General features: G+C 44.8%; 1 pseudogene; it reads right to left on the bottom strand.

Annotated features, from left to right (window-relative positions):
- Positions 1-468: 468 nt before the first annotated feature.
- LOC142775033 (uncharacterized) lies at positions 469-1,712 on the bottom strand (annotated as a pseudogene).
- Positions 1,713-13,193: the final 11,481 nt, after the last annotated feature.

The raw sequence follows: 13,193 nt of genomic DNA, 5'->3' as shown, positions 1-13,193 counted from the left end.
AACACAATTAAAGTCTCCAAAAACTACCAAAGTTCTGTCAGTGTTTAGTAGCGAAGTTAAAGAAAGGAAAAAAGAATTCCTTTCATTCACTTTGGAGGGAGCATAGACACAGATAAACCTCCAATTATGGGAATGAAAAGATAAGTCGCAACAAATAAGGCGTCCTTCCCCACCAACATGTAGTGACGTCAAAATATGATTCAAGTGCTTTCTAATTAATAAAAAGCATCCAGCGGATGCACCACGTGCTGGGCTGATGTATAAATTGTAATCATGGAAAACTTCCAGTGCAAGATCGACGTCACGAGCAGCGGAAATCTTAGTCTCTTGCACTGCAAGTACATCTATGTTGTACTGCTCAAGCACGTGGCGCAACTGCCACTGACGCCTTACATTCCTCAAGCCACGTACGTTGAGTGTCGCTACACACATGGGAAACGTTAGCGCGGTAGCCATTTTGATATCTTACTACTTTTGTAGGTCACCTTTAGCCACAGGCCAACCTGTGGCTTTACCTCCTTTGCACTTTTTAGGAGCACTTTCCTCAGGACTCTGGCATAGGCGGCGCGTCTCTCGGTCCCCAAAGAAGGTGACACGTGGACCACACGAAGACACTTGCTCTGTCGTGTCTGGCGCACTCGTTGTTGCTTCATCGGTGACCGATGCCTGACGCTTCCTTATCTGACTGCAATCCATTCCTTCTTGTTCCTCATTGTCAGGAGGCTTGTCCTTAAGGCCTTCCAAGTGGTGTTCGTCAGCAGCATTGCATTCATTTATGCTTTCACTGGCGTCGTTAGCGGTGTTATTTTGCGTTCCAAGGGTATCCGTGGACAAGTGTTCCGCTTCCTTGAAGGCACTTTCTGCTCCTCCCGCTGCTTCTCCTGTCGCATCAACTACCTCAGTGACATCCATAAGATCATCGAGACGTTGGTCTTCTGTCCCTTGGCCAGAACGGAGTTTGTTGGCATAAGTTGACACGCAGGCATCCGACGAGTGACCAAAACGCTGGCATTGCAAGCACCTCGGTGTTTTGCACTGTCGTCGTACATGCCCCACTCGCTTGCACCGAAGACACAGTGGAGGCCTACCGGGAATAAGTACGAGGCATTGGTGGCCATAAATTGACATAAGGTGTGGTATTGAGCTAACAGTGATGGTGTCCTTGAGCTCCAAGGCAACGTCTCAATTTGTTGTCATCCATTGTTCCATTCCTGCACATCTCCATGCCTCTCTTTCAACGGACTTCACAACGCCGTAAGCTTGGAACGCCTCTTCAACACGTCGCGATTCAAGATGAGGCGGAAGCCAAAGTAGTTTCAGCCTAATATTCTTGGTCTCCGGATCTAGCACCATGCACTTCAGCCCTTTTACACGGAGCTCACCACAAGTAACGAGTTTCTGTTTCGCCATGCTGTTTGCACACGTAACCATCCATACATGGCTCATTTGATACTGGCCAACTCCAATAATGTCCGCTGTGCTCACCACTTTAAGCAGCGCGTCACGGAAGTCAGGGGCACGGTACGGCCTACCACTCAAGTCGGCATGAAGGAAAACGGAATTCAAAACATCGTTACCGGTTGGAAGACGTGGCAGGACGACTTTATAGCTTGAGTCTTCATCATGAAACGGAGTCGATGATCCTCGGCCGTTGGCCGATACGCTGTTACCAGCAGAGAGCATTTTGGAACGCAGCCGATCGGTGCGGCTTCTTCTTCTTCTTCCCAACTTCCTTCCCAACTTCCCAACTTCCCAACTTCCCAACTTCCCAACTTCCTAGCTGCCATGCTACTTGCTTCAGGAAATAAAAACACCACATAAATGCGATGTAGAGGAAGCAATCTTAACGCATTTTGCTCGACAGTTGCCACGAAGAAACGAGCCCATTGAGCAATTTGTTGGCGAATTTGGGAGGCCAATAAACTACGTCAAAAAGGCCGGGATAGTTCAGCCAACGCCGCTAAAAACACACAGGAACTTTCAAACAACTTTCAAAATAGACAACTATGTCCATTTAGCATAAAATATATCATGCCTTTCCAGGGGCGTCGATCAAGCAAGCACCAAACGCTAAACAATGTGCTGCTTTCTATGAGGCATTGTGAGACGCTTTCTGGCCTCTCCACGGCCACCTGGATCTGGCGCGCACACCGCTGCGCGCGCACAATTCAGGCGGCCATGGCCTCTCAGATGACGAGCGTGTATCTTGCAGGCGTGTATCTTGGAGGCCATGCGACTCTTCCATGCGAATCAAAAACCTGTATGTACCATTCGCGTGCGCGCGTGTGTGTGTATGTGTGTCTCTGTGCTATCTGTCAGACATTGTAAAAAACGTGTCTCGACTACAGCAGAGTGCCGTTCTGGCGGAAGGAAGTGGCCACACTGCGTAGTCATTGCATTACTATAGATACGTCACACACGCACGCGTGTGTATGTATACGTATGGCGTGTGTGTGCGTGTGTGTAATAAAACATAATAATAAGTATGCACTTAGTGGTTAAAGCGTGCTCTAGGGGCCGGATTTCGCTATCGCGTTCAGCTCCTAAAGGCAAAGCTTAAGGTTCCCCGAACTTTTTTCTCCCGGCCCGGGTAGTGCGCCACGAGCTTTTCTCCGGCCAGTCTCCTGCGTCTACGTGGCTGGTGCGCGTGCTCTCGGGTGACTATTTTTCATCTCCCGTACCGTCACAGCGCTTCCAAGGTCGGCATGCGCCTCGGGCTTCTCCTTTATTCATGACGAATTCTTCTCACGATTATTATATAATCATTCAATAATTCTTCTCAGTAATAGTGTTTCTAACAATAGAAACTTGCCCGCAAACTTCGACAAGTTTGTTCCTTCATTCACAGTGAGGGTCTCGTTCAGGCAAACTTGAAGTTCTCAGGTATATAGTCCACGAGGGATTACCGGCCAGCTGGCCCAGCTTGTCATAATATCACGGGCAGCGGGACGCCAACAGGTTGTGAAAGAGTGTTCTACACTCATCGTAATGACTGTTAGTGCCTTCTTTATGTGTCTGACACTTATATGGTGAATTGAACATATATACTTTATAAACTAGACGGAAGAATGACCGCTACGGTAGCTTATTTGGTAGATTATCGCAAACGCGTTATTCGAAGGTCGCAGGTGCAGTTCCTGCCGGCGACAAGTTATCTTTTCGACCACTTATCTTTCAACACACGTAGATTAGAGTTAGTACTAATTTTAAATATTATATTTTGCTTTGCATGATTGTCTGTTAGTTATTCATGTTATTGGGTCTAACAAAGAAAGAAGCCCCAGAATTTCCACTTCTTTTCTTCCGAGAGAAACAGAGTGTGAAATGCATGGCTGTTCACAATGTTTCCTGTCTTTATTTCGTTGTCAAGTTAAAAGGTCTCACCTTAACTATATGGATCGCAATTAGAACATAGTAGTATACCTAAATATTCTTGTAAAGCACATTGTTTAACCGCTCTATAGAACTTCCATGCTCCCTACGTACACGAGAAAGACTTTCAGCGTTGCAATGACCACGAGTTGCTTTGAAAGAGAAATTGAAGTTGTCAGTCAGTGTAACGACTTTGTTCAAGTGGCTTCGAGAATTTCCCGTGTATCTAAACATTACCGCCCTGAACAGACACAAGCGTATCAAAAACAATCAACCTTCTACGCAGTTCCTCCAGTGCAAAATAAAAAAAAAAAACAAATGCAATAGAAAGGGTACAATATAAAATGCAAACACAGTTTTTTTACTGTTTACAGAAGAATCATTGCGATTGTCTTTCGACGATTTCGTGAGTCGGGCCAGTGTAAGTATCCCCATTTTTTTTTTGAATTTCAAAAGCGTTGTTTGGAGGATCCCTTTGAAAGACGACTTCCGCAAAGCACCATTATGACTAAATCTCTAACGGCTAAGTAGTGGATTTCACGGAAGTGGTATAAATAGTTTTCATCTTTCTTGCATATTTTTAAGTAGCTTTTAGATAGCATGGCCAACGCGCGGACTGGATGGTTATAGAGGTTACGACGTGAGTTACAATATCTCCAGGAATTTTCGTGTCGCGCGCACACTGTTAAGCTCTCACAAAAACAAGACCACATACAGCAATACCTCTATCCACGTGAGGCTGTAGGCGTCGTTTAATTGCTAAGTTAATGTGTATGAACCACAGTGTATATTCTCAGCCCTGCGAATAGTAAAAGCGGGTGACGTTTTTTCTTCTGGTAATGCTACCTTGAAACGACTGTCCTTCAAACTTCCTTATATTGCTACACAACCACCAGTGTTTTACACATAAAATTTTGCACGAAGGGGGCTCTGCGTCATTTCTATCTGATACAGATTTTTCACACGTTGCCTAAGTTCGTTGCTGTTGACCATTCGTAAGTGAGACGTAAGAATTATTCCTAGCTTTCTTAGTTATTATAAGATTTTTCGTTGACATTTGTAATCAACAATGTCGGGTAATTCTAATCCTGGGAGGGCATATGTCGTCCACTTGGAATTCGCCTTCTCCATGCCGCATTTCTACAACCTATAAACGTACCTAAATACGAAGGGAGAATACGACGTGTTTTTAAATGAATCAAGAAATGAAGGCGTACAAAAAAGAGGGGGAAGCAAAGAGGCGAATCACATTCCGAAATTGAAAGTAGTGAAGAATTACAGGAAATCAGCCTAACACCCGATAAAATGTCCTTTGTCGACTGTAAAACCCAAATAACCGAAGAGCCTTCGACGGCAAGAGCCAAGCCTACGTTCACTATTTCTATTTAGGTTTATTTCTTCATTATACGTGATCGTTGGTGGAGATGACTTTTGCCCTGTACAGCGAGAAAGCGAAGCGTAGAGAGCGTTTGGAGGTTTCAAGCGCCCCATGGCGCGGCCGCATAGCCTTGCTTACGTGCAAGTGCTCGAAATGTTCTTGGGTGCACGTTAAAGAACCCCAGCTGGTCGAAATTTCCGAAGCCCTCCACTATGCCGTCTCTCATAATCATATGCTTGTTTTGGGACGTTACACCCCACATATCAATCAATCATGCTCAAAGTGGCATTGAATCACACGAATGGTTTTGCTTTGCTCGTGTTTCAAGGTACAATGTCGATAAGCGGCGTAGGAAATTGCTGACGCAATCATACACCTCACCGTAAGTGATCACAGAGCGTTTGGGTTGCCTGCGCAGCAGTTTTCGGCCCTTTCGGCGTGGGAGTATGAAAGTGGTGAGCTGACGTCATCAGCCATCTGTCTTGGGGCTCAGGATATTCCGCTGTCGCGGACTGAGATCTCCATTTGGGGGTCTTGCCTGCTTGTGCGCGCGCTGGATGTTTTTCGGGCCCATGTTCTCTCGGTTCCAGAGAGGCTTGTGGACAGTGCTTGGTCGTCCATCATGAATATGATCGCGCACAGCTGGGCCACAGCGCAAACGAACTACCGCGGGACGGCCGGGCCGTGCTTGAATGCGCTTCTCTACGGAGGGCTACGAGGACACAAAGTTACGAGAAGGCGCCTCTCAGGGCTCGACCGGACGTTCTTCACGCCGCCGAAAGCCTCTGACAAGAACTTGGCATGTCTAATGAATGATGCTCACCCCATCTGCGCCTCTTCTGTTAGCCTGGTCGTTAACGGGCTGGTGTTTCTTGCAAGATGCTGTACGATCATCGACCCCCTGCTCCTCAGAGTACTTGCCCGAAGCGATAAAAAGATACTTTTTTGTTGCATTTTTCACTTTCTTTACCCTTCGCACACGATGCCAACGTGCGCACTGCGGAAAATACATGTCTTAAAGGAGTCGCAAATTAAACTACGCTGCTGTTTAAGCGCCAATGAGGTCTCTTCACCACTATCATAAATACCGTTGTGGCGGGGCATTTAGAGTGGTACTGTGAAAAAAATGTTATATACAATTGCACCACATGTTTCTTGATGCAAAATTCTCGAAAACATCTGCAGCAAAAACATTCATGTTCAGTACGTCAATGAAGTCGATCATAGCAGCTAACAGCGTTTATATAATTTTTAAATGTGCTCACTTTAAGGACATTCGTCTTTCTCATTGTACCATGCAAGCTTTTAGCAGGTGAAGTAAACCACTAACCCCCCCCCCCCCCCTTTTTTAGACTAAAATTCCCCGCTTTTCATTCATCGCAGACACAATCCACGAAGTTTGAGAATGGGGTACTGTAGCACGGAATGCAGCATATAACTGATGCGTGTACTCATCGGTTTTTTGTTAAGAAACCAGTAGCCATCCTTCACATGCCTCTTGTACGCACCTAGTTAAGGAGGCTTTTTTTTTTGCGGCACACATTTTGCCATTTTGTGCAAGAAATGTCCTGGCTGAAATATCATTGCAACCGCTGCTCTAAGCTTAGCAGGCAGAGAAGTTTCCACCCGGCACTCCAGTCTAGTGGTTGTGGCGCTCGAATTCTGAGACCGCTCGAGGACTTGAATCCCGGCTGCGGCGGCAGGCTTTCGATGAATTCGAAACGCGAAAGGCTTGCGCAGATTGATTTATGTCCTTGTAAAAGAACCTCAGAAGTTGACATTTCAGAAGCCCTTCACAAATGGTGCGCGTGTCTCTAATCATATGCTGATTGTGGGAAATGAAACCTCAAAAATTTTTATATTATGGCTGATGTTAGAAACAGTATGTTTTGTGCGCGATCAATCAAAACGATGGACTATTACTTACACACAAAGCAGCTTTTCTGCACTCCTATCTCACTGACTTGCCACAGAATTTGCGTTGTCCAAACTGAAATGTGCTTTAACGCCAAGGTTACGAAACAGAGCTGGTAACAGCGCTCGAAAAATAAAGAAATAATTCAAATTAACTCACCTTTTTACGGCAGATGCTGCAGCTGCTCGCTGTAATATTGGAAATGACAGACATAGTGCGTGCGTAAAGAAGTACACTATCGCGCGAAATCAAGGAAGCAATTGATATTCGCATGACAAGAAACACGTGTGCCATTGAGTCTTAGGTTTTTGTTGTTATTGTTGTTGTCGTGAATAGTTTCCATTATAACTGCTGGAACCCGCTATGACCAGGCCAGAAGTTTCAGTGATACGATAGCTAGAGATAAACGGCAGCATTATGAAGGCGAATTTCTTGTGTGACTCACGAGTAAAATAATTCGGCATTTGGCAGCAAGAATGCAGACAGTACAAAAAAAAAATGAACAGGTCTCAGAGATATATGCAACACTGGATGACGTGCAGAAAGCTTTTTAAAAAAGTGGGTGGACGGTGGTGTGTTTAATGTATTAGAATTATCAAAAGTCATTAGAAGTGATATTAAGAAATGGGAGCATAAATGTCAATTACGGTTAGTTAAAGCAGAACAAATATAACTTGTCAGTCAACAAAAATTAAGCATGAATGTTTATAATAACTGTCGGAGTTTTATGCCCCAAAACCATGTTATCATTATCAGGGACGCTGTAGGGCAGGGCTCCGGAAATTTCGAGCTCCAAGGGTCCGAGGACGGGGCACCACACGGTCACAGGAGTCCGAGGACGGGGCACCGCTTAGCGAGAGCTCATGTCGGCGGCAGGAGATGGCGTAGGGCGAGTCAGTCGGCCAGAGGTGCGCTGTCATCGGAGATCTCGGGGGCACAAGCGGTCGGAACTAAATCCAGCGAGCGAGTCCCTCTTCGCTACTGTTTGGAAAAAAGTGCCCGCTGTACGGCATTTCACCACATGATTTTTTTAAAAGTGGTTCTTTTTGATTGACAAAGACAGAGTAAATAAAAGCATTGCGTTTGTCATGCCATCGCGAGGCACGTCTCTCTTCTTTGACCTCGTATAGGCGGTCAGCAAACAACATTACATCATATCCTTGTGGCTGCCAACGTACAGTTAGAGGCGCTTGTAACTTAGTATCCAACATTCCACAACCAGGAACTTATTTCTCTTCTGCAATACTGATTCTGTACGTGTTTATGATTGATTGATTGTGGGGTTTAACGTCCTAAAACCACCATATGATTACGAGAGACGCCGTAGTGGAGGGCTCAGGAAATTTGACCACCTGGGGGTCTTTAACGTGCACCCAAATCTGAGCACACGGACGTACAACATTTCCGCCTTCATCGGAAATGACGCAGCCGCAGCAGGGATTCAAACCCGTGACCTGCGAGTGAGCAGCCGAGTACCTTAGCCACTAGACCACCACGGCGGGGCATACGTGTTTATGAGTATACTTTGAACACAATTTTCAGCGATGATGCTTAACGACGTATGTATACGACACAATTGGAGCATTCAAATGCTCCAGGCAAAAATTTCAACTTCTTTTGAGCATGATGAAAGCTTGAGGCACCGATATATTTAGGTAGCCAGACTTCCGTTTACATGACATATTCAACGCGTTTGAACACCGTGTGCCTTTCTACACTCTTCGATCTCATTGCGGCCACCATTTAAGCGTTGTCAAATCATATAGGACTCAAAACTTAGAACAAAAAGAGTCGAAAGTCTATTGCCACAGACATCTACGCCCATCGACGATTGAAGGTGAGGAGGAGCCAAAAACCAAAACGAAAAACAAAATATAGTTATTCTTTCAAGTGGTTGTACTTTATATATGTCGAAGTTGACTAAAAAGTTACTTTACGTTAAATCTGACACCGGACTAAGTGGTTGATAGCCTAAATGCTTGGTCAAGTGCCATAAATGGGGGAAAGGGAAGTATCCAGGCAATCTGCTATCGGAGCTTTTGTTTAGTTCGGCGCATATTGCTGGGTTAACGAGGCATTGTTGACTTTTGCGTGGTAGTTTCATTCGTACCTTCCATAGTTCGTTTATTTGCTGATGTACTTTTCACTGACGTGACACTCGAGAACAGAGCTAGCTCATCAAATGTGTAAATAGCCGCTCCTATGATTGTCGACTACCGACGGTCTTCGCTTGGGCACAGCCGGCGTGGCCTCGCAGTTGGTGATGGTGAATGCTGTGATATAAGGCACCACTACCGACTACAGCGCTGTGCGATGGCACGCTATCGGCGGCCGCCACACAGAGGAAAAAATGAGATAGAGTAATTAGGTTCCTCTTTTTATGCTGTGATGTTGATTATGTATGATGTAACAAATGCAACACGCAAAGCAATGAGACGCTGCACTTTACGGCTACCAAAGCGATAATCTCAAGGCTACTGTCTCGATCGTTGCAGTAGGTTTCAATGATTTGGCAACGTAAGTTCTCGAAGTGTTATACTATTGGGCTCGTGAATTTCATGTGCAAAGTTTCGGTGCACATTTTAAATACACTCTTTTGCTAATGAAGCAATTATCCTTCCTGAATATTTCTTGTTACTCTTTTTTTTTCTCTCGTGCTCGCAATTGGAAAGTCATAAGACACAATAAAATTGCCTACTTATAATGGTACATAAAATGTCAGCGATTAAAGCTAGTTTCAATTTCGCGCCTTTCAGATTTGGGTGCACGTTAAAGAACCCCAGGTGGTCTAAATTTCCGGAGCCCTCCACTACGGCGTCTCTCATAATCATATAGTGGTTTTGGGACGTTAAACCTCACATATCAATCAATTTCGCGCCTTCTAGGGCAAATGCACGAAGTCGCTACCGCTTCTGGCTGTGACGTCGTAATTTATTTTTGCTAGCGAATATTAGATGGTGACAGTGAAAACAAGCCACTAGCTACTTGATACACGGATATTTATGGAAGTCATGCTACCAGTTTACATACACCTTAGTTTCACAGAGCCTCGGGGAGAGCAGCTCGAGCACCGTGCGTCATATTTGGTGTATTGCACGGTAACGAAAAAAGCGGCGAGCAAAGTGAAAAATAATGGAAGCCGCTTGTTGGAAGCGCGTCGTCTTTGTGGACAAAGGTGCGTGCAGCAGCCGCCCGCCACCACATCGCGATTAATCCACTCGGCCTATCTCGGTTGTTTCGCGCTGCCTCGGGGGATATGCACCGCTGCGCAATCACGTGGCGCTCGTAAATTCGCCAACACATGTAAGTTGTAAAACGAGATGTATACGCGCAAACGCATATTGATGCATCGAGAGGAACGGTGTGGTTTCGTTAAAAAGTGACAAGCGCCCACTCAGTGGTGTATCCACCATACCCGCATGTAATTTCTTTTTTGGCTGTAATAAACGGGAAACCCCCAGCTTCGTTGTATCCTTAAGAAGAAACATTGTGGCGATAGTCTTTCCTCGAAGGTCGCCATGAAATAGCCCCTGCACATCGAGAGAGCTTCAATACGCCACACATTTGCGCACAACTAAGTGCTGCAGGTGTACACATCACGACTATGATATTACGAGCATCTATTATTACTGCACTCTAAAAAATTTTACACCATAAAAGGAGTAAAACGGGTGTACGCATTAAAATCACTCATATGAACACCCTTTTTACGCCCCATTTTTAAAATTTGAGGTGTTCGTAAATGAAACACCCTCGAAACACCCTATTTGCACCCTTATATTTGGGGTGTAATGAACAAGGCTACAAATAGTTGATTGCTATGTGGGGTTTAACGATCCAAAACCACCATACGATTGTGAGAGACGCTATAGTGGAGGGCGCCGGAAATTTCGACCCCCTGGGGTACTTTAACATGCACTCAAATCTTAGCACACGTGCCTACAAGGCTACAAATGCACAACATTTCGGGCCGTTTTGCTTATACTGTTAGTATACGTTAACCATCTTGATACAAGCAAGGCTCCCACTACTAGCTGCTTGCGAGTCTAGTAATAAATCGAAGCAGAAAGTAATGTGAGCGAAACCCAGTTTTCATCTATAAAGCACGCAAACTATTATAAGATGGAATATACAATAGGAGTGACCCTTGTTCAATAGAGTAAGGGCCAATTCTCCTGTACCTGTTTCTTTCATCTGTGCCATTTGCGTGATTATTCAACACTCACAAAGTGCACTGATTTGCCTGAACAAGGTAATGTGGCGCACATTGGTGTAGCCATGCATAGAACGCTCCCCCCTCTCCCGTACCCCATAAGATCGAAGCTTTTAAAGCTGGAGATAAAACGTCCACCACCTGCAAAAAAACAACAGCACAGTTGTTTAGCCATAACCATCACGTCAGAAGGCCATCAGGTCACATTAAAAACATTTGAGTTGATCAACCGTTCATCAGGCAAGGTGGAACTGTGAGGACTAACGGTTGCCCGGTAAGGGGTATATGTGGGGATTAAAAGTTGCTCTATAAGGTGCAAATGTGAGGACTAATAGTTAGTCCTTTGGGGTGAACTGTGGGACTAACAATTACTCACCAAGATGTAAATGTGAGGACTAATGATTAGTCTCTTGAGGATACTAACTGTTTGACCCGGTGGCGTTAGTACTTAAAGGGATTATTGGTTGTGGCAGCCCTATTAGTCCCCAAAAGGACGAACCACACACCCTTTTAACACCCTTTTGCCTTAGAATGTACTTTTAGCTTTTGTGATAAAGCATTCTAAAGTTTCCCGATTGCACGTGTTTTAGGTATGTACCCACATGTAATATAACACAACGAAATCGTGCCTCACATCCACAGGCAGTGCAGAGAGTGGGCAAATTAGATCGTTTTTATTTTTGATAGGCAGCTGGTGTTCCTGTGCGCGGCCGTTTGACGAAAGAGAGGGATGACAGGCGTCGCCAAAGACTCATTTGACAGACATCGTCAAAGACTCATTTTGATCCCCGTAGCACAACAGCTAAGAAGCGGCGGCCGCAGTCAGAATTCCGCGAACCACCGTGCCGCTGACAAGTCGGCGAGTCCTAAGCGAGCTACGTCGTTCAGCTCGAGCAAGCGAACGCGAGACCAAACACGGCACTGAACGCGGAGTGTCTGCCGCCAGCGAACTTCGAACAGGAGAGCGAGCTTACGCTTGGCCGTCGCCACGAACAGCGCCGAGATTTTCCAAACTATCTGTAAAAATAGCGAATTTCCTATATCTGACCCCTGATAAGTACTCTAACTCGGGAATGACTGAAATTACTGGTCCATCAAGTGATGCTCGTGCCAAAGCATCTGCCATTTCATTTAATTGTAATCCGCAGTGACCTCGGACCCACACTAATTTGAGGAGTTTCAAATGCGGTGGTGCTAATGTGTGGAACGCTGCTAGGGAACGAGATTGTTCGGAGGTTGTCAGAGCTGCACACACCGAAAGTGAGTCTGTTTGGATGATTGCTCTTGTCTCGGTCGTAGGAATTTTACGAAGAGCTAAAATAATAGCTACTATCTGGGCTTCAAATATAGGAGTGAAATCTGGAAGCCTTACTGAAAATGACCAGCCGAGGAAATTAGACGCAATGACACGCAATTAGACGCCTGCCTTTTCATTGTTGACAGAAGCATCTGTAGCTGTTACATTTTTTGTTTCTGCATATACCAAGTAATCTTTTAATGTAGTGGTCAAAAATCTAAGAGATTGCAACTTGGCTTGTGGGGGGAAGATTTCATCGTACTCTATTCTAATGTTGAGGGTTGAGAAATTAGTTTCAATTACTGTGCTAATGTCTACATTTATGCAATACAGTTTCTCTTTAACGAAAATTATCTGAGGGTTATGAAATCGAGGCCAATGTGCAAGAAAGAAAGAGTCAGGGTCGCTGATAAATGCGTACTCTGATCTTCGCGCCGGTAAATTGTAGAACTTTAAGAAGGTTTGAACCGTTATAATGCGGAATCGACAGAGGAGTGTTGGCGATCGCGATTCTCGGTACGATACATTATTCGCCACGAACCTGGGAAGTCTCAGGTATATTAGCAGGGCTTCTCGCTCTAACATTACTAGTTGTTTAATTTTATAACCAGTGGACTCGAGAATATTACACACCCAAATTCAAATATTGGTCACACATACATTTTATATATCATTAACATCGTGTGTCTGCACAGCCCGTATTTTCCGTTGCTTAACCTGCGTAATAAACCTAACGCCCGTTGGGCCTTTGCTGTTATATATTCTATGTGTTGGCTCCAATTTAGCTTTTCATTATAAATCATTCCTAAGTACTTGACTGAATCTACTTGTGGAATAGGTTCCCGATTATGCAATACCGAAATTGAAATAGCATCTGCTATAGGAAACACCAAGAGCGCACTTTTACTGATTTTCAATGACAATGAAATGGATTGCAACCAAATTTCTACAGTATTATTATATCCTTGCAATTTTTGATGTAGTGAGTAAAGTTCGCTCTCTGCATTGAAGAACGCAA

Source organism: Rhipicephalus microplus, chromosome X, assembly GCF_043290135.1.
Source record: "Rhipicephalus microplus isolate Deutch F79 chromosome X, USDA_Rmic, whole genome shotgun sequence".
In the NCBI taxonomy this organism is placed as follows: domain Eukaryota; kingdom Metazoa; phylum Arthropoda; class Arachnida; order Ixodida; family Ixodidae; genus Rhipicephalus; species Rhipicephalus microplus.
Note: the sequence above shows the minus strand (reverse complement) of the source record. Positions and strands in the feature narration are given on the sequence as shown.